The following is a 23,209-nucleotide window of genomic DNA, read 5'->3' as shown; positions in this document are numbered from 1 at the left end:
CCTAAGCAGTTTCCTTAGCTATTGGGCACAATCCAGGACGGGTCGCCACTCCGACACAGGATACCAGCAAGCTGGCACTCGTTTTACTGACCTCAGAAGTATGACAGGCAGAATCAACCCCACCTGGTATTAATTCAACAGCAAAGCGGGATTTGAACTCAGGATCCCAAGCCCACCCCCCCTAACCATTAAGTCAACACCTGGCATAAGTACCATTCTACTTGGTGTAATGCAATTCCATATAATTGCATGTAAGAAAATTCACCTTTCATGTATTTTATCAAATACTAGCTGGAGTAAGTGAAAAAGAACATGTGATAAAAAATAAAATAAAAATAACTTGCCCAGGTAAGAGATAAAGAACATTAACAAATTTGAAATGAGGGCAAATATAATTGAGAAGCAATTACATCCAAATCTGAATCCATCACAAATGTCAAGTCAGTGACTTCGACATATTCATGACGTCAGTGTATTATTGCAGAGCCTTGGGATGTGCAACATTCACAGTTTTGCCATTTGAGGTGAGGATGAAGAGGTTCTTTGGATGTCCAACTCTTGAACATTCCACATAAAGTTGTCCATGTGAGAAGCATGGCATCTCCATGTTAAGGCCAGCAACGTTGAGTGATTGCCCCTGGTCCTTGTTTATGGGCATACCAAATCTGAGTCTGTTGGGAAATTGAAGTCTCTTAAAATCGAAAGGTGTATCTGTGGGTGAGAGGTATTCTGGGAATGAAAACGTCTTCTTCTTTGGCACTTCCAATATTAATGGTGGCCTCAAAAACATGTGACATTAGCTTCTTCACAGGAAGCCTGGTTCCTTTTCATAGATTTGGTGGGTCCAGGTTTCACAGCAACATGATTGGTGTACCAATCTTCAATGGAAGATTGTGTGGAAGCATCCCTGGTGGTGCTCGTGAATTCAATAATTCTGTTGGATATTGAACTGCTTGATCACTGTCAACAACAGTCTCCAGTGACTTGGAAGACTGCTCCTGGCAAGGTATCTTTGCTAACGCTTTGTGAATGATGATGTTCACTGAGTCATTCGTTGGTGTGAAGATGTATGGCTCTTTAACATAGCCATTGAGGATTCATGTTGTTTACTTCTAGATTTGAGCAGACCTTGAACACTGGTTGTTCCACTGTACATACAACGTTTTCGCAGCCTGCAGGGATGGAAATTTTGCCATCAGCAGGAACAACAGGTACTTGGCCGTTGCTCATCTGCAGGAGAAGTGCTGCAGATGCTCCAGCTGTTTGATCTCCTTGCAGATGAACACACATGTTGGTTTGCAAGCACATCTTTTCAACATCCCTCCACAGGCTTTCAAGCATGCATTCATCTCATCTGCTGGAGTGCCACAGATAATTACTGTAAATGTCTGGTGGAAGTCACACCACCCATGAGTATGCTGTTTTCTCTCATGTACTGTAGGTTTCACTCCAGTGCTTGTAAGGCCAGTTTGTGTGACAATGTGCATTCATCCCAGACAATTTGATGATACTGTTGCAAAACATTGGCAGCCTCTGTTGCCTTGTTAATGTTGATTTCCCCCCCCCCCCACTCTGACGTCCTAACTCACCACTCCCCCACAAAAACTCCTCCGTCTCCCACACCAAAGCCTCAGCCTCCCCCTCCCAACCCTAAGGTGTCAATCCCCTCCCAATTTCAAGCCTTCAAACCCACTCCCCCCACCCCACCACAACTCCCCAACCACCACTCCAACTGAGAGTCCTCAACCACCCCACCAAAGCCTCAACCTCCCCTCTCAACTCTGCCCCATATGTGCTCCCCCCCCACTCCAACTCCAACTCTGTCCTCCCCTTCTCACCTTCCCCTAACTTTTACAAGCAAACAGGCATTCCCACATCAAAACAGCGGAATATTTAATGCTTCCCCCTCCCCTATCATGCGTTCACTGACTTCACAGAAACCACGATTGAAACAGCTCCTACATGTCATGGCTCATCACAGTCGCCTGTCCAACTCACAATCTCCGAGATACTCAGAAACCCCATGGAATTGCATCTGTTAAGTGACCACAAGACCTGAAACCAATTATCTTCTTCCTGTTGCATATATGCACATCATTAAAAGGAAATAATGGCACAATGTCATGAGATTCCCGGAAGTCTTCAAATAAAGGCTTTTATAATGACATTGGTTCTACGGTCTCCTGGTCGAATCGTTTAAGACAAAATAGTTGGAAGTAATAACAAGGACCTGCATAACCTACGCGGTAAAAGTCCTGCTTGAGAGAATGCCACAGTTATTTGGACAGTGTATAAACAAAAGAGTGCTGCCTCGATCGCTGATGCCTATATTCACAAGGCCCATGACACCTATCAGCTCAAAATACTTTTAACTATCTCTTTGGTCGTTTTACACTGAAGGGAAAACTTATAGGCAGGGCATGGCGATTGTGAATATGACCGCTCTGAAGATGTCTGGCTTTGCATAGCAGTAAGAACTAACATGATAGCCATAAGATTTTTTTTCAGGTTGAAATTGTGGGTGAAGTCAGGTGAACTGTCCAACAATGGGTGAAACTCAGACGGTCGCAGGCACGAATGGCGCCTTTTATAGAGGAGATGGTAAAAGTCGAATGAAGAAATAAAATTTTGATTTTTTTTTTTTTCGATTTTTTTTTTTGTGGTGGCCGAAAACACTTCCCTCCACACATTAAGGAATGGGGATGGAGATTATTTAATATTGCCTTTAACATAGCAACAAAGGCTTATAGTCCTGTAGCGTAGTCTGATATTTCAGATCAATTGTTCAAATTTGCATAAAAGCACCAAAATTGGGACACATGTAGAATAATGTATTCCGAACAATTCTAGATATGGAGCCACCCGAGATTGTGCCTTGGTCAGCTTCGGCGACCAATTTCCAAAATGGCCGCCATTCTACTTTAGCAAAATTGGCTATATGCTCTTATTTTCTTATTGTATTGGTGGTAGATATAAGGAAAGTGTAAAATTCAGTAAATTGACCATGAAAAAGCATATTCAAATATTATGAGCCAGTATTTTCAGTAAAAAAAGCCATTATTTGATTTGTAAATTGCTGCCCTCATGAAACTTTTCACTGAAAAGTACCCATTATTGCCTGGAGAACAAGAGTCAAATGATATTCATCACATTCAATGGGTTTGGAATCAACAAAAATTGCATTATAGATTACATACTTAACTCTTTTGAAAAGAGAACTGATAATCATGATAATGAAAAACTCAGAAAATGTAGTCAAATAATTGCACACTTCACTTTGAAGCGGCTACGGTTTACTGTCTACTACCATTCTACGAGGACACATGGTACACACATACATCAGTCTAGTACAATATGAGTTTCTGAGCTCAAGTGTACTGGCTCTAGATCAAGAAGTCAACACTTTTACAAGCAATGTGACTTTGCATTTGCACATTCTAAGCTTGGCCGATATCTCAGTCTGTGTCTACTGCGTCTGTCTACTGGCATTCCCCTTCACAAGTACACAGTCCAGTGCATTGCAGATTAGCCTTCTTGCATTTGCAGCAGTTTCTACAGCATTTTTTGCAGCCGCACGACACAATCTCGAAGCAGCTTTTTGAAGCCTCAGGGAGTGTGGTCCAGAGCGGTTCGTAGGACTCATCCTCTGTTTGCCGCCAGCCCCAGCTTGTTGGTGATGGAAACATGGGTTGAGGGACCAAGACCTGCCCCCAGACATAGCCACCCTGGAAGACTGATCTCTTCACATGCTGTTCCAAAGCATCGTAGGGAGGTGGGATGCGCTGGACGGGGTTCCTCTTGGCGAAGTTTCTTTCTGGCCTCGTTGACATCCGTATATGGACTGGTGCGGTCATAGAGGAGCACCACAAACCTTTCAATGCAGTGGATTGTGTCATCCTGGATGTTGACTAGCATGGTGGTCAGGGTCACAAGAGAATCTGTCAGTTCTGGAAACGAGTTCCATGTGGCCCAGGCAGATTTCTTCCCATGCCCCACTAATGCTGATACCGTGTCACATCTGGTCATGGCGTGGAAGACAAGGAGGGCACGTGCCTTCTGTGGACCGAGGGAGGCAGCTATTTCATGGGCAGGGATGTAGTGGTAGTTCTTGCCCGTCCCAAAGGCAATCCAGAGTTTATCCATGCATGGTAGTGCCTGGGCTACCATCACCGCCAAGACGACGATGTCGGTGTCTACGGTTCGAACTTGAATCCGACGGTGGTCATGTTCTGCAGCATGGGCCACATGTAGCATGATGCGAGTGTCTGCCTCTTCTTGACCACATGGAGCCAGAGAGCTTTCATCTTCCTGACTTGGAAGGCAGATGACTGCTTCACCATCAGTGACTACCAGCTCCTTTGCCTCGTCATGGAAGGACTGCACCAGCACATCGGACAGGAAGGTGAAGAGCTCCACCTTGTTTGTGTCGACACATAGGAAACTCTGCCAGTTTCCTGGTATGGCTGCGGTGCTCACCACATGCCATCGCACACCTTTTCCTCATTTCTCCCTTGTCGCCGTCTTCAAGGAGCCATCTTTGTAGCTATCCCAAATGAGTTCGAGACGTGAAGCACGACGCAGCTGCCCCTCGACGTATGGGATGAAGACTTGGTGGGCATATTCTTCAAATGTCTTGGCAGTGCCAGGCTTCAACATCTGCATGATGACGGCACCGTCAAGGACAACAGAAGTGACAGCAGGCGCATCAGACTGAGCTTCAGCAACACCTTCAAGGCACACCAGCAAGTCGCTTTTGCTACCCAGGTGTAGCTTACCTGTATCAGATAACGCGGGAGGGCATGCTTGATTTTCATGACGGAAGAACTCGTCCAGGTTCTCATCGCGGTTTTGGCAGCCTATGTAGAGCCTTGTAAATAAGGCCATATCATTCTTCACAGATGCTTCCTTTCCTTTGGGTGCTTTTGGTCTTCTGTCTGTTCCGAAGAGGGGGAGTTTGTTCCTCTTTATAGGTTCGTCAATAGTCTTGGTTCTGTTGATGAGGCAATCCTTTGAGTATGCCTGAAACTGTTCTTGTCCAATCTGCTTGGCATTGCGAACTGTTTCAATCACTGCAGGATCGGCAATCTCCTTGGTGTCTCGGACCAGCAAATCTGGAACTATCCTCCTCGAAGGGATTCCCCAGCTCTTCAATGACAGCCACAAGTGATTGTACATCTTTGGCAAATGCTTCCTGTGCACGTAGTGTTTCTTCATGGTGACGTGTCTCCTCATTGACATTTGGATGCATGTTCGCCTCCTCAAACTCCATGATCACTCTGGCCACCTTGGGTCCGGCGACCATCCAGCGCCTCAGAGCACTGGGATTGTCCGTCAGGCCAACGGCACCTCTGTCACCCTTGACACGGGCATTGTTTTGTTCATGCGCTTGGTCAAGAGGAAGTTCTGAGAATGCCCTCTTGGTCTTTTGCACTGTGAAGTAGCCTGCCTTGAACTCATTGTAGATCATTGTAAACCTACAAAGAGAATAACAATGACAGATATCCCATTTGTTAAAGTAGAATGGTGGCCATTTTGGAAAATGGCCGCCAAAGCTAACCAAGGCAAAATATCGAGTGTCTCCATATCCAGAATTGTTCAGAATACATTAGTCAACATATGTACCAATTTTGGTGCTTTTAGGAAAAGTCGAACAATTGGTTTGCTATGCTGCAGTACTATTTGGCACTATAGACTGATTGAAAAAAATATCCAACTTTTTTTTCCAAATTTTCAATTTTCTTTTTGCCTACAACATTCCCTGGCATTCACGGATGCACCTCTGAAAGTTTGACGAAGATATGTTTGGCCACCTTTGATAAAAATTTGTGACACAAACATATCTCATCTGTACTAATAAATGTCAGTATGTGTCAGTGTGTCTGTCTCCTCCATAACTACAAAACCATGAAACCAAGCAGCCTGAAATTTTGCATGCACATCAAGGGAACTCCAAGGAAGTGCAAGAGTGAAAATTAGGTGTTTCGATTAATTAAAACACTCCTTTTGAAGATAATTAATGGACTTTTTTAATGATATGCTTTTTCAGGCGCTTCCTCGACCACCTCAGTCTCTAGGTTCTTAAGGCGTATTCTGGGTTACCTCACTGGGGTCTGAAGCCACCATGTTTTTTGGTCTGCTCAAGTATGTCTTGACTTGGAACAGGCCACAACAATTTCTTAATGATAAAGTTGTTTTTTTTCACTTTCCTCACTCATATTATCGATACCTACAAATCTCTGGATATATTGCAATGCTTATATTATAAATGCCCAGAGACACCAGCATTCGTGGCTTTATTTCATTTCCACACATGCCATAACCTTGAGAATCTCTTAAACTAAGCTGAATTACAAAATTTAACCTTCAGAATTGAACTTAGCAGCAGTTATGATTGCGAAAAAAACATGTTCATTTGTCAAATTCAGACATAGGTTGGACATTCGGACAGAGCTATCGCTTGCCAACCATTTAAATGGAGTGCTTGCTTGAGTGCTTAAACCGCTTACCCCACAGTGAACGGTGGTACAGTTTGTGTCCTGATCGGGATGTACAGTCAGCAGTTGCTACAAGGTAAAGGTACATCATGGGTATATTTGGATCTGTAATTTAGGGACTCTCTGCAGGTGTGTGTATGCCTGCATGCTTGGTTACGCGGGCAACGTGGTAGCAAAGTTTCATCACGTATCTTGCAGGTTTCAATATTTAACTGCAGCAGTGTACGAGTGATCACATTTTCTTGTCCTCGTGACTGTTTCTAAAGCAATTGGATATTTTATATGACAGCACAGTGCTATCCAGAGGTTATATGGTTTCTCTTTGTGAGTTTCAAAACAAAATATATTTGATAGCACCTGATTTCCAAGCTGTACGTAGCCAGATTATGTGTTTTCTAAATTACAGAGCCAAATTTTTTCCACCTGTCACATGGTGTGTGTGTGTGTGTGTGTGTGTGTGTGTGTGTGTGTGTGTGTGTGTGTGTGTGTGTGTGTGTGTGTGTGGGTGTGTGTGTCATAAAGCATAACATATTCTCTGCTAACTCCCCGCCCTCCCCCCTACACCCACCCCTCTCTCTTTGTCCCATCTTCGCTTCACCCCTCCTAATACAGTGCAGCATCCTCCTACACCTCTCTCTTTTTTTCTGTCTCTGAATGTATCTGGATGGTAGTTATTCCCGGATGGTGGTTATCTCCACAAATATTTGGATGGTGGTTATCTATGCAGGTTATATCCGGATGGACCTTCCCCTCACGCTGCCTTCCCTTGCCCTCCCTTCACGCTGCATTTCACTCCCTTCCCCACCCCTCACACTTCTTACTCCTCCCTTCATGCAGCCTTACCTTCCCACATCCCTCCTCACTCCACCACCCCACCTCACTCTACCACCCCTCCTCACTCCACCACCCCTCCTAGCTCCCCCACCCCTCTTCACTCCTCAACCCTTCTCTCTCTCCTCCCCTCTTCTTCTCCCCCCCCCCCCCCCCTTAGAATACCCCCTGTCTGGATGGTGGTCATCTCCGAACATGCCCGTACGGTGGTCAACTCTGGATGTGTCCAGGCAGTGCTTATGTCCAGAAGGACCCTTCCCTCACACTGCCTTTCCTTGACATATCTTGATGGTGGTTATGTTCGGATGTCCCCCCTCACTCCTGTACCCCTCCTCACTCCTGTACCCCTCCTCACTCCACCACCCCTCCTCACTCCCCGACCCCTCCTCACTCCCCGACCCCTCCTCACTTCCCCCTCCTTCCTCACTGCAACCCCCCTCCTTCCTCACTCCAACACCCCTCCTTCCTCACTCCATCACCCCGCCTCACTCCCCCACCCATCCCCCTCCTGCCTCACTCCCCACTCGCTCCCCCTCCTTCCTCACTCTCCCTCCTTCCTCGCCCACACCCCTCCTTCCTCACTTCCCACCCCTCCTTCCTTGCTCCCCCTCCTTCCTTGCTCCCCCTCCTTCCTCGCTCCCCCACCCCTCCTCGCTCCCCCACCCCTCCATGCTCCCCCACCCCTCCTCGCTCACCGCCCCTCCTTGCTCACCACCCCTCCTCGCTCCCCCTGCTTCTTCACTTCTCCACCCCTCCTCAGTCTCCCAACCTCCTCAACCACTCTCTCCTCCCCTCCCCTCTTCTTCTCCCCCCCCCTTAGTTTACCCATCGTCCAGACGGTGGTTATCTCTGGACGTGTCCGGATGGTGTCTCCGGACATGTCCATGCAGTAGTTAGCTCTCGATGTGTCCAGACAGTAGTTATCTCCAGACCTGTCCAGACGATGGTCATCTCCGGACATGTCCGATGGTGGTTATGTCTGGACGGACCCTCCTCTCACACTGCCTTCCCTTTCCCTCCCCTCACCATGCTTTACCCTCCCCTCCCCACCTCTCACAATACTTACCCCTCTCTTCAATCTGCCTTCCCTTCCCCTACCCTCCTTGCTCCCCCACCTCTCCTTGCTCCCCCACCCCTCCTTGCTGCCCCACCTCTCCTCACCCCCCATCTCTCCTCACTCCCCCACCCCTCCTCACTCCCCCACCCCGCCCCCCTCCCTGAACATTCGTCGCCCCCCCCCCCACTTCCTCACCCACCCACACCTACTCGGTCTCCCTTCCTGCTTGCTCCTCCCCTCTTCTTCTCCCCCCCTCCTTCGTATACCCATTGTCCGGACGGTGGTTATGTCCAGCCGAACCTGCCCCTCACACTGTCTTACCTTAACGTATCTGGATGATGATTGTTGGGACGGTTGTTTTCTCCAGACGTGTCCAAATGGTAGGTATGTTTGACGGACCCTCCCCCCATATTGCCTTACCTTGGGCTCCCCTCGCACTGCCTTCCCTCTCCGCACCCCTCCTCACTCCCCTACCCCCTCCTCACTTCCCCACCCCTCCTCGATTCCCCCTCCTTCCACCCTCCCCTCCCCTCCACCCTCCCCTCCACCCTCCCCTCCATCCTCCCCTCCCCTCCCCTCCACCCTCCCCTCCCCTCCCTCCTCCGCTCTCCCTCCCTCCTCCCTCCTCCCTCCTCCCCTCCCTCCTCTCCCTCCTCCCCCTCCCTCCTCTCCCCCCTCCCCTCCCCCTCCCCCTCCCCTCCCCCTCCCTCCTCCTCCCTCCCCTCCTCCTCCCTCCCTCCCCCTCCCTCCTCCCTCCCTCCCCCTCCCTCCCTCCTCCTCCCTCCCTCCTCCCTCCCTCCTCCCTCCCTCCCCCTCCCCCCTCCCTCCTCCCTCCTCTCCCTCTCCTCTCACCTCTCTTTCTTATTCGTCTACCCCCCCTCCCCACCCCCCTTAATATTCCCATCAGCGAAGCGATGGGTTGTGTTTGCTGGTATATGTATATAAAAAAAGAGACCCACTCACATTTCTCACCTGTGAATGGAGGGAATAACCAATTAGCTCTCATTTGATCAATTAAACCCTGGTGGCTAGGATTATATAAATAAATCGACTCCTCCCATACTCTTCGAGCCAAAGAAAGCTGCATAAAGTAACCATTAAAGGCTACACAAGGTAAGCCCTTTGCTGTTTCAAACCCTTCCCAGAGTTCCTCCACAGTTATAAAGACATTCACAAATAGTACACACATGAGAATCCCAATGCTACACACCCCTCAGCTGCTGGACTGTTTTTATTGCTTGCTGGTGAATCATCAGTGACAGTGCAGAAAGAAACATTTCAGCCAAGAGAAACGCTTCAAAAACTTGTTTTTGGCTGCTCTGTTGCTGATGATTCACCAATAAGCGATGAAACTGGTTTGGCAGCTAAGGGGGTGTGTAGCATTGGGATTCTCACGTGTGTCCTGTTTGTGAACGTCTTTACAGCTGTGGAGGAACTCTGGGAAGGGTTTGAAAGAGCAAAGGGCTAATCTTGCGTTGCCTTTTATGGTTGCTTTATGCAGCTTCTTCGGCTAGAAGAGCACTGGAGGAATTGATTATATATGGCAAATAGCATTGCTTTGGAATGCTTTTCTTGATTATAATTTATTGGTATTACCTTTGTACATGATAACATCTAGATAAGGAAGTTATAACACACTAACAAGGATGTATGTGGGCACTGGCATACCATCTGCAAAGTACATGTATCAACATTTCTTCTTGAATACATTGCTTGAAAATTCAAATATATTTAGAATATTTTTATACTTATTCTCTCCCAAATATATATATTCATGTGTCAGGAACATATTTTATATATTCAACATGAAATTCAATGCTTTACCTTGAACTTTAGCAATAATGCCATATAAACTCAGATGTACACATGAGTATTAAGCATGAAAATAGTGCACTATGTTGTGTACAATCTGGGGTCAATAATTCAAGCACAATCATATTGTGATATTAACCAAATTACATCACGTAAGTTGCCCACTTCCTCCAATTAGTCATTCTCGATGTTATCAACTTCTTCAACATTTTCATCCTCACAACTATAAGCTGCCTTTGTGTGTTTGTTTTGGCATGGGGCTTCATCATGACACTTGCAAAACATTGAACATGATCATTTAGCTGCTGAGCAGCAACACCGTGCTGTTGAACATGGGCGATCTGTGGAAAATCCACATCTAATCATCTTCTCATGAGCTTCGGTAGGTGCTGGTGAAGCATCAGCAGGTATAGTGAGGGGAATAAGCGAAAACATCGTTACACGCTGGACAAAAGTGCCAATTTTTTTGTGGTTACCTATGGACTTACTTGATAAAAACATTCCATGCTCCAAAAAAATCTGACCATATTTTCATGTGATTATGGGTCGAAATCCAAGATGGCGGCCGAAAAATTAAAAAAAAAATCGATAAATAATTATAACCTCGCTAATATTGGTTGTTAAAAAATATGTGTAAACTATCTATTTGTAGGTAATGATGCCCAGGGAGTCGATTGGAACCATCATATTTGGGATTAGATCATCAGGAACTAAGATAATGGTGACATGTAGAAAAAATATGGGTCGCTCGATACGAACATTGACGTTTCGTGAGACACATTTGTTATATGAGACATACTTTGCTGGATACATATTTCAATAAAAACTGAACCATTATATCATGTACATGTGTATATGATGTACACTAATGAACACAAGCAAGTTAGTTCTTTTCGTAATTGCAGCTACATAGGTCAGTACAGTTCAGCCCAGATTTGATACATTTGCAGATGCGACAACCACGCTCGGATTTACAGCCACATTTGATAAGTTCAGTGCAAGCTTTTGCAGCTTCTGGTATTGTTATCCAAATTGGTTCCCATTGGTCAGCCTGTAGACTCCATCCAAATGCTTCAGTCGACGGTATGATAACGTGGGCCTGCCGACTTGCTGACCAAATTCCAGCCTGAAGGATAACTCTCTTGACATGTTGTACCAGTGCATCCTGCAACAAAGTAGTATGTACATTGCTATAAGACAAACTGATTGGGTATACACTAAATTTCAATCTTGCTATTTAATTCAAGCATTCTGCTTAATACCCTAAGTACTAAGTACCTTAGTTGGTGGAATATTTTTAAGAGGTCTGCTTTTCTTGGAGAACAACTCCCGCCTCGCATCATTTATGTTGGCGTCATTGCTTGTTTTGTCATACATGACGATTGTGAAGCGTTCAAGGTGTTTAAATTGAGGTGATCCAGTATCCATCGTTTCAAAGGGATGATTCCAGATGACGAGGAAGGCTTCAGTAACCAAAGGGTAGCTTTTCCATGATTGCCAGGCACTTTTTTTGCCCTTCCGGAAGAAATACGAGGTGGTATCACTCCCTGAAAATGCGTGGAATACAGGAAGTGCCCGAGCGATCCTTTCTCCAAGGCTTACAGATATGGCGTTGATGCTGTGAACACAAAAGTTTTTGCCAACGCCAAATGCTACACAGAGCTCCAGGTCAGGTTGCAGTTCCAGCAGATCGAAGAAATGGCCGACAAGGATCACAAGCACATCTGTGTCAACCGTACGCACTTGTACTTTCTTGGCCCTGTGCTGCAGAGCATGTACAATATGGAACACAATCCTGCTGTCTGCTTCTTCGTGTGTGCAGTCTGACATCACATGACTTGTGCCTCTGGAAACAACTGTAGTGCCATTCGTTATGTAGATGCCTTTTTCAGTAGGCCAGTCGCCATCAGCCACTTTCTGTGTCAAAAATGAGAAGAGTTCATCTTTATTGGATGAATCCAACAGGAAATTGTTCCACTTGGAAGGTATCTTTGTTCTTGGATTGACCTTGAGGCGCACACCACTGCCTCTTTGTTCTCTTGTGGATGCCTTGATGCTGCTTGGTAAGTATTGGTCCCAGACGACATCTATCCTGTCTCTGACATACTGTAGCTCATGCAAAAGAAACGGCAAGAACATAGACTGTGCGTTGTCATCAAAGGTAGTAGCAGTAGCAGCTGACAAAGTATGGGCTAGGACAGCACCATCAAATATCTTACAGTCCACTGTTCTTGGAAGTTCGTCTTGTTCACTTTGTTCGAATACTTCAATGCAAATAATCAAATCTGACTTGGTGCCCGTCCGAAGTTTTCCATGATCCGACATACTGGGAGGGTACAATTGATTTTCATGCGAGAAAAATATGTCTAGATCTCCATCCCGCTGTTGATTTGCGATGTACAGTCGACCAAAAAGGCTTGCATCACTTCGAATGGCTGTGAGCTCTTTCGTTTTGGAGGTTTTCTTTAGTTTTGGTGTTTGGAGCAAATGCAGTTTGTTATTTTTGATTGACTCGTGAATAGACTTGCTTTGTTCTGTGAAGACCTCCTTTTTAAATATGTTGTACTGAGCATTTCCAAGAGCTTCTAATCCTTTCATAGCGTTAGCTACTTCCTGGTCGGCACATTGACGTGTATGAAGAACCAAGAGTTCTTGGCAGTCATCAGAGAATGGATTTCCATACCCATTGATCGTCTGAATGAGGTTGTTTGTTTGCTGCTGGAATAACTTCTGTGCTGACAATCCTTGGTCGTGATGGTGGTACTGAAGATCGGCATCGTCGGAAGCCAAGTATTCGTTTTCAAAAGATGTGACCACTCGAGCTTGTTCAGGACCAGCGATCATCCATCTCTTCAAGGGCTCAGGCTTTTCAGTCAGTCCTATGGCCCCACCCTTTCCTTTTACTTTCGCATTCTCCTGCTCATGGGCCTGATCTATTGGAATAGCGGAAAATCTGCGGCTGCCTTTGACAACCACCCAGTGCTTTTCAAGGTCCTGTTTAACACCGACTGGTAATGAATTCATATCCCGGATGTGCACGCTAACCCATCTGCTGTAATTGTAGTGATCCAGGACAAAGAACAGGGATATCCGTGAATCCAGCACCTCTCGATAGAGTTGAAAGTTCTATTCACGATGGGCTCTAACGAAAATTAGTGCAGTCTTTTCTAATCTCAGCACCAGGTCCCAATATTGAAAGGTTGAGCTCTTCTCTGTCATGGACATCTTCCAACTGTCAAAGGCTTTCTCGTCATCAGTATCAGTATCATTTGCTGCAATGAATGATTCTTGTTGAAGATTTCCAAGAGCGAGAGCAAACACTTGATGTGCATGGTGAGTTCGGGTTATGTGCGATACTTTTAAGAATGACTGCGCCGTACCTGCCATTGCTATACCAGACTCTGTCAATGCATCTATCCAGCCAGACGCATCTAACATATCGCCAAGAACAGTCCAAAGTGCCTTTTCCAGATGTAGGCCTCCAAACATGATGACCATCAAATTTTCTCCATGTGTTGTTGGAAATTTCCACTGTGTGTACTTGCACATGGCAAAGATCGGACAGTCGCATGCCAGAATTGGTATCTGACCAGGATTCAGAAATTGAGTTATACTCTATATGATGCTCATGCCGTGTTTGACCATTGCAGCTGAGTCAGCCTTCTCTACAAAGAGTGGCAATAAGGCTGTGATTGCAGGCAATTCATTTGGTTGAGGCTGACGTGATGCATGATATGCAGCTCATGACAATGATTGTTCTCGCACCAAGTCCTGTTGCAGTAGTTCAGATGCATGTTGAATCCACCATTTCTCTTGGGCGTTGGCTTTCTCTATGTAATCAGCAAAACCTGACGTTGTGGTGTACTTCTGTTGTTGTGGGTTTCATGTAAACAGCAGGTACAATAGAATACGAATCCAGAAGAACCAGACTTTGTGATGAATTTGAAGTTGTGTTGGACAAGCTAACAGGTTGACTGCGCATAATCCCAGGATGGTCTTTTGTTGGCTGCTGAATGATGCTAATCCCCGTTCCATGAAAGGATCCCTGTGCTGTCGTTGAAGACGGAATGTGATCAAGATTGTCTAACGCACTTACTGTGAACAAATCTTTTCTCAACTGGCTTGGACACACTACTCCATCGCTTCTATATTGTTCACACTGTGCGGCAGCAAGTTCGTTTTCAAGTTGCATGACATGTTTGTATGACACACTTATCCCTAAGCTGGCCATTTGATCAACTAGTGTCTTGCTCCTAGTTTGAGTATGTAAGTTTAAACCAACATATAAAGGTACTGGTGGTTCACGGTCTGGAGAGTAACGCTGATGTTTTGTCTCAACATTTCCTTTCTTCTTGCAGTTATGAACCAAGAGCTGTGTGAGTGTCAGGCATGCTTGGGAGTCATTTACTGAACCTGCTAAATTTGGGCCATTGATGAGCATGGATATTAACAATCTTGTACTGGGCGTAATCTTCTGCTGACATCCAGGGTTGAATTCTTTCAGGATTTCCTCCCTACATATCTTGGCAACTCTGGCAAACAACCTAGCTTCTTCGTCATAATCATGGAACAAGAAAGCGTCTTTGAGTAGTTGCTGAATGCCTGCTGGGAATGCCAGGATTATGTTTTTTTCCATCAGATTGCTCACAAAGTCCAAGCTGGGAGAAGTGATTGAGGAGTTTTTCTTTTAACCGGGTGTTTTATTGATAGTGGTATCAATGCCAAAGTCCCCAAGTCTTTTCTCAAACATGTTGTGTATGTTTGACAGTTTGAATAGGTACGTCCCCTCCTCGGCAGATTCCTCCATGTACGTTACAAGTTCAACAAATACTCTTGAATTGATAATTTTGGCTCGTTGATTCAGCTCACATTGGTCGGCCCTTGTTGGACTATTCTGTCGCCTGTAACCACGATAGTCATTTCGGTACTTTGTCAGACATTCTATATGGTACTTGAGTTCATTTGAGACCAGATCCCCACATAGTATTTTTGCAAGTACTTTGCCGTCTTGCATTTCGGTGGCCATTAACTTTAAATTGTACTCTGCACATTTAGTTGCATATTCATGCAGTTTTCTGGGGCCACTCTCATCACAGAATAAACAAGTGTCCTTGCTTGATCCCGTTGACTGTCGCTTTGATCGCTGGGATGCGCTGGTACCTGGAGCTTTTTCATCGTCTTGTTGTTTATGTTTTTTATTCAGCTCTCATTCAAGTTTACTTTTATTAAACTTTTGGTGGCATGCCCGATGCCAAGAAGCGTTGTTTTCTGCAAAACATTCTGGGGTGCCATGTTCGCCAAAATCAACATCGACTGGCAATGCACCTATCTCTTCGAGCTCTCTGACATTGTCAAGAAAGTCCTTATAGACGCCGTCAGCATTGCGGTTCTGTCTGTTCTTTGGAGATGAAAGAGGTGAAGTGTATCTACTGTTCTGGCAAATGACACAAATTGTCCAGTCCATGGTGTGATGTTTCACTGAACAGTAGATTCAGGGCTGTTTACAACCTGTAACAAAGAAAATAAACATTATCCAACCGCCACATAATATACAATTACTTCCAGATGAATCTTCTATGAGGACATTAGACAAAGTGAAATATGCATCATCAAATTATCAATTTGCCTACAAATAAACATATGATATAGGAAAAATGATAGTCAACATGTACACAACTTATTTGAGCGCAACAAAAAAGTCATTAAAATACAGTATGTAACGCGAACTGTCAATTTTCATATCGAGCGACCCATATTTTTTCGACATGTGACCATTATCGTAGTTCCTGGTGATCTAATCCCAAATCTGATGGTTCCAATCGACTCCCTGGGCATCATTACCTACTAATAGATTGTGTACACATATTTTTACGACCAATATTAGGGAAGTTATAATTATTTATCGATTTTTAAAAAAACATTCGGCCACCATCTTGGATTTTGACCCATAATCACATGAAAATATTGTTGCGGTTGAGGAAATTCGCAAACCACCATTCAGGTCCTGGAGGTGAGATATATCTGTAAGTACATGTGTAGTTAGCCCCAAACCCGTTGTTTAGAGGGAATAAATGTGATTCATTCAGGCTGCGACCCTTTAAGACAGCCGTTTTTCTGTTCTATCTTTATTTTGAACCAACCACGTCTCAACCGCAATCACACAACAACCACCAACCGCAACGCCGCTTCACAACAACAACAACGCCAACAGCCACGACCTTTACCTTCACAACTCGCTCTCGCAAACATCGCATCACCACCATTCCAAGCGTCACCGTGGCCAGGGACCGCCACTTTAGACCCTCCACCACCTTCGCCTCTCCTTCTGCGGCCATTCCCGCACCGCTTGTGGGCACCGAGCGTCAGGCTTTCCTGGCCTCGTGCGGGACGCGCGCCGAGCCGCGGGTGCAAATCGATGCCTTTCCGAGGAGAAGTCGGATCAGGAATGATACACGCCCACTTCTGATCCGTCCAATCAGCAAGTGCGGGGCAGTTTGGCCCCGCCTCCAGGCGCGTCGGAGTGGAATCGATATATGCAAATTCGAGGATCAGGGGAGACTCACGCCCCTTTTTCTCCGTCCAATGGGCAAGCGTGGCTCCACCCCCGAGCTCGTTCTGATCCAGAAATTTGCATATGGGTTCTCCTGCCGGACTATAAAGCGCCGAGCACGGGGCGAATTTGGTCGGTTTGGGTCGGAGGGAGTTCGAGGCAGTCAGAGTTGGAGAAAAGGTCGAGGCAGTCAAGTCGGGTCTGGAGAGTGGCAGTCTGTCGGGGTTCGGAGTCTGTCGGGGAGCTGCAGAGAGGGGAAGCCTGAAGCCTGGAGCGCGGTCGAGGTGGTTTGCTGCAGTCGGCTGAGGTGAATTGGGGAGGAGGTCGAATAGCTCGGGTCCAAGGCAAGGAAGATGGCGGTCGGCGACGAGATCGCAGTGGAGTCGCTCGTCGCGGGACCCAAGCAAGCCAGCTATCCTCTTTCCCCAGAGCATCAACAATTCCCCCCTTTTTTCCCCACGCGCTGAGATAGTGCGAAAAGGGGGCCCCGTTCCCACCCCACTCCAAGCAGTGCCAACGAAACCCGCGAAGGAGTGCGGAGTCGGGGCGCCGCGACATTTGCAGCTCATCACAAGACACGGGTAGGATCCATCTCGCGGCCCACAGGCCCCGTCTGTCCCCTTGTCTTTGAGGGTGGCCCTTTTCTTTTGCTTTTGAGTAAATGTGTTGTCGGCGCCATCTGTAAAGTAAAACTGTGTAAGTGTTGCCGTGTGCTCGCATCGTCGGTAGTAGATCTGCATTGTTGTGTTTTTTTGTAACATCTGCTTTTGGTGCATAATTCTTGCAATTGTATATGTGTGCTCTCCGTGTGCCGCGGAATAAATGTGAATTATGTTGAACTGTTTTCCCGTTTTGCTTCGTCTTTTCTTTAATTGAATCTCCATCTTGCTTCACGTAAAGGGTTGGTAGTGAGCTTAATACGCCCGATAATTAATCGGAACCGTCGAGGTCGACGATAACACCGCTCGGTTATCCTGATAGTATGGAATGGGTCGCTTAAGTGGCCCGTGTCCGGAGTCGACCTGCGGCGAGGTGCGATCCCCCGGTCTACCCTGCGCGTGGGTACTTAGGTAGGTCGAATTTGGCGAACAACCCTATCCCACGCGGGGGGCCGATTGGCACGATCGTGGTGAGGCCGAAAGGCCCACCCGTGACTAGTTCCCGGCGTTAGTCCGAGAGGGTCACGACTGAATTGTCCGTCCGGTGGGCGACGTGCCGCGATTCGAGTTACATGGTCGCTCGCACGCCGGCGGGCGCGAATTTGCAACAATATGGTCCGATATTTTGGAGCATGGGATTACTTTATTAAGTATGTCCATAGGTAGCCACAAAAAATTTTTTGGCACTTTTGTCCAGCGTGTAACGATATTGCCCCACTATGGAGCTAATTCCCCTCACTAGTGGTGTAACTGGTTAGTCTCTGTAACTCACTTGGTCTCTGCATCATGAGCCCAACCTGAAATGTACTTGATTCAATGGAGCAGGGTTTAGATCTATCTAATGCTGAGCACCAAATACACATCAAAACATTTTGTTCAAAGGCTTGTCATAGATCATAGGTAGGTAGCTTTAGGTTTAGCCATCTTCGTTGACAATATGTAGTGTCAGACCTCGGACATGTTCTGATAATTAAGTGCTCCATAACAAGAAGCAATAAAAGACGTTGCTTCATCCAATACATCATCCATATTAGCATCAAGCTTGGCATTATATTCTAGTTTCTTTCCAGCTTTCAGTGTCTTTATGGCAGTACCCTTGCCATTTCCAAACAAATAAGGGACTCCATCACACCCTGTTCATACATGTGCACACAAGAGTAGCAAAGCAATATTTACGTGCTTCTCTGATGTTGCTTTGATGTTGATGGTAATTCTTGCACAGCTTCTGCCCCTCATTGCTATGCTACAAGTCAGTTGCAAAGTGGAGTAGAAATGGACTAACAGGATGAATACATCAGGATATCATCACAGATGGCTTACATGGAATTTGCCCCTCCCAGCACCAAATTAAGCATTTGCTGAATAATGATGACATCTGCCTCCTCATGGGACGTTCTTAGGTCATTGCGATCTGTCAAATCTCCGATCTGGATCTGTACAGGGACGTCTTCGTGCCTTGCTACAATAAGTTTACTATGATTACTATGAACTGCTTCCCTCTCTCCTTCAGATTTTGACAGATAATCTCTACCAATTACATCTTATTTTCTGTGACTGTAAGCACAACTCTTTGTGGAGGCAGTGGAGTATGAACGTTCAATCTGTGTTTTTTAGTTGCTTCATTTCCAGCTTTAATCGTGTTTCAGATTGATATCATAGACATCTGCTTTCCCTACTTTGACATGATTCTTTTTCGCAGACATGGTCACCACCTTCCTCTGCAAAGAGTGATGGAAACCTTGAGGTCAACGATCTTCATATGTTTCCATTTGGTCTTTCCCAATAGCTACCGACTTATCAGCAGTCACTGGCACTGAGCCTCTTCGTCCAGTCACAATATTGATGATGCCATTGGGATGTATTATACGATCCAGAGGGTCGATGTAATATTCCAACTTCAAACGAATCTTGTTCCTGTCTTCAGCATCTGATTTGATAAGGGATTTCATCTCGTCCTTATGTACAGTAACTTTTGAATGGGATTGGCCATCTTTCGTTGCAGCGACTTCATCGACAAGTTGATTGCAGATCTGGAGACTCAGAGCCCATCTTTTTAGTGGCGTGGGCTTCATGGTTATGCCATTGATGGCCACCTGGACCATGTCCACACCTCCTGAATGTTGATTCAATGTACATAACAGACCACATTGTATTTTATATTTCTGGGTTGTGATGCATCACATGGTTGTCTTTGAGGAATTTTAGTAGAATCTCTTGCTTGAGTCTCTCTATCGATCTGAGATTGTACAAGACGTATCTTGATATGGATATTCCAGACAGATAAATCCAATAAGAACTGGAACGGCACTTGGTAGAGCGTATACCTCCACCAGGCTGAATAGTTTACGTTTTGTATCCCACTGATAGGCCAGATCTGCAACCGAACCTAAATAAGAGTCAAATTGGCTTGTTCTTGTCACCTACCCACCTCATCCACCAAGTTTTGTCATCTGTCCACAACGTTTTGAGAAATCAAGCTATATGTCATTTTTGGCCCTCACTCTGAAAGGTGAAGAATCACGTAATAAAACTTGTGGTATCCAGATCCTGATCTGGATCTTCACCAAAATCGAACCAATTTGCCATTGACACATACCCACTCTGTCCACCAAGTTTTTCGTCTGAATCTGTCTATAACCTTTTGGGATATCCTGTTCACAGACAAACAGACTGCGGCAAAAACATAACCTCCATACACCTTAGGTGACGGAGGTAACAATCAGCATATTTGGCAATTTATTTTTGCATATACGGTGCCATTTGGTAATATCAATAAAACAAATTTACCTGCTGGTAATAACATGTCACCCTGCAGATTCTTATTCAGTGCACTCTGAAGTTGAAAAAAATAATTAAAAAAAAAACATTGTGTGGACCCTAAAACCCACTTCATCAAAAAAGTAAAAATCAGCATGTGGCATCTGGATTAAATCCGACAATTGAGAGGCGAGTCAAAAATCAAACCCAGACTGGTCCACTCAAAGGTGAGTGTGCCACCTCTGCATCATCCTGTTGCACCTTCACTCTAAGAACTATCATTCTAATATAGTGCCAACAATGGGCACTGCATCCTGGAGCATGCCATCCTTCGGTTGGGGATGTAAAGATTGCTGCAACATCCTCATCTAGCTTGTGAACGTTTGAAAAGAACATGACAATGTGGGCGGGTACCCTGCTTATAGCAAGATCGACACTTACCTTCACCAGCAAGACCAGTTCTTCATTCTACCTCGCTTATAGTTAACTGTATAATTGTAGTGTGATGGTGGGGATATGGCATGTGTATGATGGGTCAAATGTCCTCCTTCTGTGTCGAAGTTTTCTTGTGTACTCGTCATGGAAGGAAATTTTTTTTGCTTGTTTTTTTATACCATGTCGAGGCTCGTATAAGAGCAAACACAGAGAACACATAACAATGCAGGAGACATGAGTCTTGGAAGAGGGAAGCACAAAATATGGAAGAGAGACAATAGGATATCTGTGGAAGGGAGAGGGATGGGGTGAGGTACATGGGGTGAACAAGATGGACATTACAGGGACTTTCAGGAAGGAAAATGGAATTTGAAGGAGGTCGTTTGGGGTGGATTAACGGAGGTAGAAAAGATCAAGATTTTGGATGGGGGAAGATGAGAGATGGTGGTGAACAGCTGTTTTGATAACCTGGAGGGAGGAGTGGGATTGAAGAGAGTGTGGGAGTTTGTTCCAGAGGCAGGGAAAAAAAGAAGAATGAAAGAGTGAAGGTGAGTAGTGATTCTTGATTCTGGCAGTTTCACCCGAAGGGGGATTTTGTTGGACCTTGAGCACCCAACAGAAATATAGGGGGCAGATCACAGACAGAGCAGGGTGGGCAAGGCCGGAGAGGAGACGGTAGAAGACAGAAAGACTACCAACCTGCCTCCGGTGAGTGAGTGAGTTGGAGACCCAAAGATTCAGCTTCATTGCGGGAGACACCAATGATCCTAAAAGTCTTGGTTTCCACAGCGTGAAGCGAGGTGCGAGGCAGGAGCACCAGCCCAGAGGGGAGAGCAGTACTCCATCAGACTGCAGATGAAAACTAGGCACGCCGCCAAAATTGCTGTTTGTGGTGGGAAAAAATTGAATCAAATTCATATATTCTTTCAAAGATAAATGAAAGAACCCTCCATACACAGGTTGTACCTTCCATTCATTTAATGTTGTTTTTTTTTGTAATTGTCCACGTAAAACATGGAAATTTTTCATCCACTGGCAATTCAATACAAAAAGGGAACATTACATCTTTTTCACATTAGCATTAAACATATAAATTTAATTTCGCATAAATGATAGTCTAAAACGACAGCACAAGGTAAGTGGAGCATGAAGATGAATACCTGAACGATTAAATTAAAAACAAACATGAAGTGGATGTGATGGATCTTGTATTATCCTGTGAACCTTCAACACGGCACGTTTCTCATACAATGTACAAATTAAGGGAAGGTTTGTCCGTATCACACTCTGAGCAGTATTCTGGGTATTTCCAATTTCTTAACATTCTCTTTTGCCAAATTACCAAATATACACATCAAAATTGAAAGTAAAAATACTTTGAATCAACGACTGATAGAAAAGAACCAAAATGTCATTATCGACACGAAACTCTTTCAATTTCTCTAAAAAGTACAATCTTTGATTTGCTTTGCCGGCCAACACTTGGGAATTCTTGCTCCATTTCAATCTGTTATCAATTACTGTTTCACAATTGGAAGCCTGGTGTTGGATTCGCGGTTAAGGTGGCTGACTTGGGACCTAAGGGTCCTGAGTTTGAGCCCCTGTCGGCCATTGAATTAACACCAGGTGGGGTTGACTCAGCCTGTCATATTTCTGAGGTCGGTGAAATGAGTACCAGCGTACCAGGGTAATAACCATTTGGGGTAACCTGCTTCGGAGTGGTGACCCGTCCAGGATCGCACTCCTTGCCAATGAAACTTCCTCGGCAGTGCTATGTGCCTTTATGGTGCGAAAGGAATGGTATTGTTACGGTTGTGGAAATTCACAGAACACCATTCAGGTTCCCCAGAGGTCAGTTATTTCGGTAAGTGTGTATTCCAGGTTAGATTTCCCCACCAATGTATAACGGGATTTATTCGTGTGCCGGGCTGTGCATCTTTGAGGTAGTGTTATTCTTTTCTATCTTTATTTTAACAATAACAACAGCAACAACAACAATAAAGAACAACTCAACAACCATGCCACCTCCACCACCACAACAGCATCTCAACAACCTCGTCAATCTCCACAACACAGCGACCCTCCTCTACAAACAAAAACACCACTCCCAGAAAGCCACCCGAAGAAGGAAACAGAAATGACGGTTGGGGCAGGTCCCTCAGAACGGCGTAAACACGGATGACGGTTATTACAGCAACAACTAAAGAGCCAATCCGATCGAACACTCCTGGAATTTTCACCCGCGTGCCAGGAAGGGAGGGCGAACGCCCCGACGACGATACAAAGCCGCGTTCACTGGCCGAAAAGGCAGTTGAGTTGGGCTGTGCCTTCAAAAGAGAGTCTGGAGCCTGGAGTCCAGAGTCAGGCAGTAGAGTTGAATCAGTGTGGAGAGCGCCAGAGTTGAGTTGGTGTGGGGAGCTCGGAGTCGGTGAGAGTTGGGAGTGGAGAGTCGCCCCAACGAGAGCTGGAGAGTTCGGAGTTCAGGCAGTTGGTTCGCTGGGGGTTCGCCGGCGCGACCAGGAGGCCTGAGTCAAGAACCATTCACTCCTCCAACGCGTCGTCGGCTAGACCAGGCCGCAGTGGAGGCCGGCCGACCAAGGGAGCCAGTCGGAGC

At 45.7% G+C, this 23,209-nt stretch overlaps 1 long non-coding RNA gene and 1 pseudogene across 1 annotated transcript in view; one reads left to right on the top strand and one right to left on the bottom strand.

Annotated features, from left to right (window-relative positions):
• Positions 1 to 23,209, top strand: part of LOC147013492 (uncharacterized) — a 48,421-nt gene that overhangs the window by 7,596 nt on the left and 17,616 nt on the right. The window lies entirely within an intron of this gene.
• LOC147013493 (uncharacterized) lies at positions 11,078 to 19,505 on the bottom strand (annotated as a pseudogene).

The sequence above is a fragment of the Eptatretus burgeri genome, chromosome 14 (assembly GCF_056783735.1).
Source record: "Eptatretus burgeri isolate ZD-2024b chromosome 14, Ebu_testis_v1, whole genome shotgun sequence".
NCBI lineage: Eukaryota > Metazoa > Chordata > Myxini > Myxiniformes > Myxinidae > Eptatretus > Eptatretus burgeri.
Note: the sequence above shows the minus strand (reverse complement) of the source record. Positions and strands in the feature narration are given on the sequence as shown.